This window comes from Gorilla gorilla, chromosome 1 (genome assembly GCF_029281585.2).
Source record: "Gorilla gorilla gorilla isolate KB3781 chromosome 1, NHGRI_mGorGor1-v2.1_pri, whole genome shotgun sequence".
NCBI classification, from domain to species: domain Eukaryota; kingdom Metazoa; phylum Chordata; class Mammalia; order Primates; family Hominidae; genus Gorilla; species Gorilla gorilla.
The window spans coordinates 120,255,785-120,260,937 of NC_073224.2; the positions used below are offsets into that span (position 1 = coordinate 120,255,785).

General features: G+C 40.5%; 1 pseudogene; it reads right to left on the bottom strand.

Annotated features, from left to right (window-relative positions):
- Positions 1–329: 329 nt before the first annotated feature.
- LOC101153045 (heterogeneous nuclear ribonucleoprotein A1-like) lies at positions 330–1,241 on the bottom strand (annotated as a pseudogene).
- Between the last annotated feature and the right edge of the window lie 3,912 nt (positions 1,242–5,153).

The following is a 5,153-nucleotide window of genomic DNA, read 5'->3' on the forward strand; positions in this document are numbered from 1 at the left end:
AGATCGAGCCACTGCACTCCAGCCTGGGCAACACAGTGAGACTCCGTCTCAAAAGAAAAAAAACTACATTAAAACCCTTTGTTGGGATGCTTTACACTTTCCGCAGAACAGAAACTAAAATAACCTGTTATACAATTAGTCACAAATACAGTCCTCCTCAAGTTTTTTTGCCCATACACATGAGTATTTGTCTCAAACATGTCTTCTTTATAGTAGCTAGGCCCTGCCACCACTGTGCTTGGCTGAGTTCACAAATCTTTTGTAACCTGTAGCTTCCCTGTCACTTCCCTGGCTCTCCTCTCCTGCTAAGATTTGTTTCCTGGCAGTAATTAAAATCTTCCGCCACTGCCATAGCTCTGCTGCTACTGGAACCACCGTAGCCACCTTGGTTTCATGGTTTGGCAAAGTATTGTCCTCCACCACCATAGGGGCCAGAGTTTCTGCCTCCAAAGTCTCCTGCCTTCATGGGTCCAAAATTTGAAGACTGATTGTTGTAACTGCCAAAATCATTACAGCTTCCACCACTTCCAAAATTGCTTCCATCATTACCAAATCCATTATAGCCATCTCCACAACCATTGAAGTTTCCTCCATGACCAAAGTTGTCATTCCAAAAACTACCTCCATGACCACCACCAAAGTTTCCAGAACCACTTTGACCTCTTTGGCTGGATGAAGCACTAGACATCTCTTGCTTTGACAGGGCTTTTCTAACTTCACAGTTGTGGCCATTCACAGTATAGCATTTCTGAATGACAGTCTTATCCACGGAGTCATAGTCGTCAAAGGTTACAAAGGCAAAGCCCCTCTTCTTGCCACTGCCTCAGTCAGTCATTATTTCAATCAGTTCCATTTTTCCACACAGTTCAAAATAATCTCTTAGGTGATGTTCTTCAGTGTCTTCTTTAATACCACCAACAAATATCTTTTTCACAGTTAAGTGGGCACCTGGTCTTTGAGAATCTTCTCTTGAGACAGCTCTCTTTGGTTCCACAACTCTTCCGTCGACCTCGTCTGGCCTCGCATTCATGGCTGCATCCACCTCCTCCACAGTGATATATGTGACAAAGCCAAAGCCCCTGGAGAGCTTGGTGTTTGGATCTCTCATTAACACTCAGCCCGTGAATTCCCCATTGCTCAAAATGGCTCCTCAGGCTCTCGTTGGTTGTTTCAAAACTCAATCCTCCAATGAAGAGCTTCCTCAGCTGTTAGGGCTCTTTAGGAGACTCTGACTTAGACATGACGGCAGGGGGATGAGAGACTTTACAATGCTTCCTCGGCGGCATCCGTGGGCAGAAAGGACATGTTTCCATTTTCATTTGCTTCATGAAATTTTTTTATTTCCTTCTGAATATCTTTATTGACCCAATTGTTAGGAGCATGTTGTTTAATTTCCATGTATTTGTACAGTTTCCAAAGTTCCTCTTGTTATTGATTTTCAGTTTTATTCCATTGTGAGCTGAGAAGATACTTGTTATGATTTTGATTTTTAAAAGTTTGTTAAGACTTGTCTTGTGGTCTAATATATGGTCTATCCTGGAGAATGTTCCATGTGTTGATGAGTAGGATGTGCATTCTGCAGCTGTTGGATGAAATGTCTTGTAAATGCCTGTTAGGTTCAGTTAGTCTCTAGTGCATATTGAGTATGATGTTTCTTTGCTGGTTTTCTGTCTAGATCTGTGCAATGATGAAAGTGAGATGTTGAAGTCCTCAACTATTAGTATATTGGAGTCTCCCTCTTTAGCTGTAACAATATTGGTTTTATATACCTGGGTACTCCAGTGTTAGGTATTTACAATTGCTATATCCTCTTGCTTAATTGATCCCTTTATCATTTTATAATGACCTTTTTTGCCCCTGTTTATGTTTTTTGACTTTAAGTCTATTTTGTCTGATATAAGTATAGCTACAGAAGCATATTTTTGGCTTCTGTTTGTGTGGAATATTTTTTCTATTCCTTTTCTTTCAATCTATGTGTGTCTTTACAAGTGAAGTAAGTTTTTTAGGCAGACTATAATTGTGTCTTTTTTTTTTTTTTTGATCTATGCAGCCAGTCTATAGCTTTTAATTGAGGAATTTAAGCTGTTTACATTGAAGGTTGTTTTTGATAGGTGACGACATGTTATTATCATCTCGTTCATTGTTTTCTGATTGTTTTGTATTTTTTGTTTTATTGTTCACGTCTACAGTTTGGTCTGTTTTGTGGTAATAACAGTTGACTCCTTTTTTCTCATTTGTGTGTCTGCTTTATCAATGAGTTTTATTTTTTGTGTGTTTTCATATATATGTAGATACAGTTCTTTTGCTTCCAGATGTAGGATTTCCTTAAGCTCCTCATCATTTATTTTGTTGAATTTGTCATTCAGATCATGAATTCTTTCCTTGATTTCTTTGTACCATTCATTTGGGTTGTCCTATCTCACTGACTTTTTCTAATGTCATTATTTTGAAGTTTTTTCCAGGCATTTCATAGATTTCCTTTTCTTTGGGCTCTGTTACTGGTAATTATAATGTTCCTTTGGAGATGTCATGTTTTCTTGCTTTTTCATGTTTTTGTGTCCTTACCTTAATATCTACACATCTATTGTAACAGTCGCTTCTTCCAGTTTTATCGGTTGGCTTTTGCAGTGAAATATTTTTCCTGTAGATGTTTCTGTAGTGTTGGTTGGAAAAGGCATTTTGGCATTGATTCTTGGTGGGGGTAGTAGCGTAGCCTTTGTATGATTTCTTCAGCTGTAATCAGCTCATCAGTGGCATCTGTGAGTTCCTCAGTGGCTTAGGCTGCAGTTGTTAGTGGAGGCTGTGATGACACTTTGCTGATGATGCGAATGCCAGATGGGCCAGTCCTCGGGCAACAGTGGTGATGGTGGTGGTGGTGTGCTAAGCATGCCAGTCCTCAGGTGCCAAAGTAGTATATGTGGGCACCAGCAGTGACAAGTTCAGGAGGGCAGAGCCTTGGGCCCCTAGATGCTGTGCGTGGTGCCGGCAGTGGCAGGTCCTGAAGGGCAGGTCCTCTGGTCCCCAGACAGCATGTGTGATGTTGGTGGTGGCAGTAGCAGTGGCAGACCAACCCTCAGAACACCAAGCAGTGCACACAGGCACCAGCAGTGGTGGTGGCAGGCTGGGTGTGCTGGACCACAGTCTCCTGGGTGGTACATGTGGGCAGGGGCTGGTAGCAGCAATGTCAGTGTAGACAGGCAAGTCCCCCTGCTTTTAGGAGGTGCATATGGGCACAAGCAGCATGTGGGGTGGTCCTGTCCTTATAGTGCTAGACAGCATTCACATACACTAGTGGCAGCACACAGGGTGGGCCTATACCCAAACCCCTGCACAGTGGGTGCAGGCCCATGCACTGTCTTTTTCATGAGCACTCAGTAGAGTCCACAGATAGGAGTTTGTGAATGAATATTAACTCCCTTTTGGTGCCCTCACTATTCTAGACTGGCACACTAACCCACACTTAGCCTTTGGAAGCTCCTTTAAAATGTGACTGGTTTCTTCTTCCCCACTTGTATTGTGGCCTACAGCTTTTTCTCATGTGGTTTGCTATAGGTGAGAGAGTTTGTGTCTTTTATCTCTCCTTAGAAGGGTTTATCTCTCTTTCAAACTCAGATAACTCTATTTTCCTCAGTTTTCTGATTGGTTCAATAAAGTTATGATTTTGCTTTTTTCTGGACTTTTCTCATTGTTGTGATGAGAACAATAGTCTTTGCAGCTTTTTAACACAAAGCAGAAGTGAAAATTCATGCTTAATTTTTAAAATTTTTATGATGATGATGACATCGAACTATTAGTAAGTGTATCTCAAGGTAAAAGGTGTTCTTAGGTTGAGTTTCCTAATTAATTAATATTCTAGATCATTTAAAATTTTGGACAAGTTCTTGTTAGATCTGTTTAGACAAACTTTTTTTTTATTGAAATATGGCTGAAATGTTCATTATTAAGAGTGGAGAGAATGTCAGCTGACACTTTCTTGTTTGCTTGTGCTTGCATTATTAGTATTACCTTTAAGTGATGGTATCTTTAAAAGAATTATTTTTTTAGGCCACTAGTCTCTTTGTGAGGGCTAATTTTCTTAAAGCTAGATAATAGCAAACCTCTTAACCAAGCACACTCAAACTGCAATACATCACATTACACTGAAAGTGATTAAATGGCAGAGGTTTGTACTGTCAGCCCCTATGAGTTTGAGAACTCCCACTCTGCCTCAAAGATCCTTTTGTATTATACATGATATATGACTGTATGACATAGTTACCAACTGAGGGAATCAGGATCAATCCACATATTAAATATTTATAAAGCTTAATTTCTTTCCTTAGATAGAAAGTTTGCTAGACTATTAGAAACATTAGACTATTAGAAACAAAAATTAGAAATATTAGGAATTCTAATATTTTCTCACTTTAATAGATCTTCTTAGATACTCCCTGGCTTGCATATCCCCGACTTAAGCGATGCTGCACTCGTGTATATGCTTCTATAGAGTAGAACTTCTGTCTCAATCGCTGTTTGTTCCTCCCAATGCCTTGTATAGGCCTCACACTTTATACGATGGCAATGCATACTTACTTGATGCATAAATGAACACATGGTCCCTGACATCAGGAAGCCTTGTCATTCACCAAATGGATCCGGTCAATTATGACGAACATGTGAAAAAAATAGAAACCTATCTAAGATAATGTATTATAACTAAATTGTACCATACTGATGACATCCATTTGATTTTTAAAAAGGCAGTTAAATACAAATTGATATCTTGGAGAAAAGTACATAGAAGAAGTCCACTTGGGCTGAGCCTTGACATTGGGGAGCATTGCAGTAGTCAGAAATAAAAATGTCCTTTTCCATCAAAGAGAACAACACAAGCAAAGTAGAGCATAAGCAGGGTCTGGAGAGTTCAGATCATAAGGAGTGGGAGCAGCCGTCCCTGCAATTTGACCACACCAGCAGCATGGGAGTTGGGAGGGCTGAGGAATTTATTCAGGCAGAGACACACTCACTGGCCCTAACTGTGATTGTCACTTCTGGTCTTCAGTGCCTTCTAGCTGGTTCAGCAGAAGCCAATGCACTGGAGCAGCCACAGAACCACAGAAGCCCAAGCAGAAATGGATATCGCCATGGCCTCTTCTCCCTCCATATCACTCCCT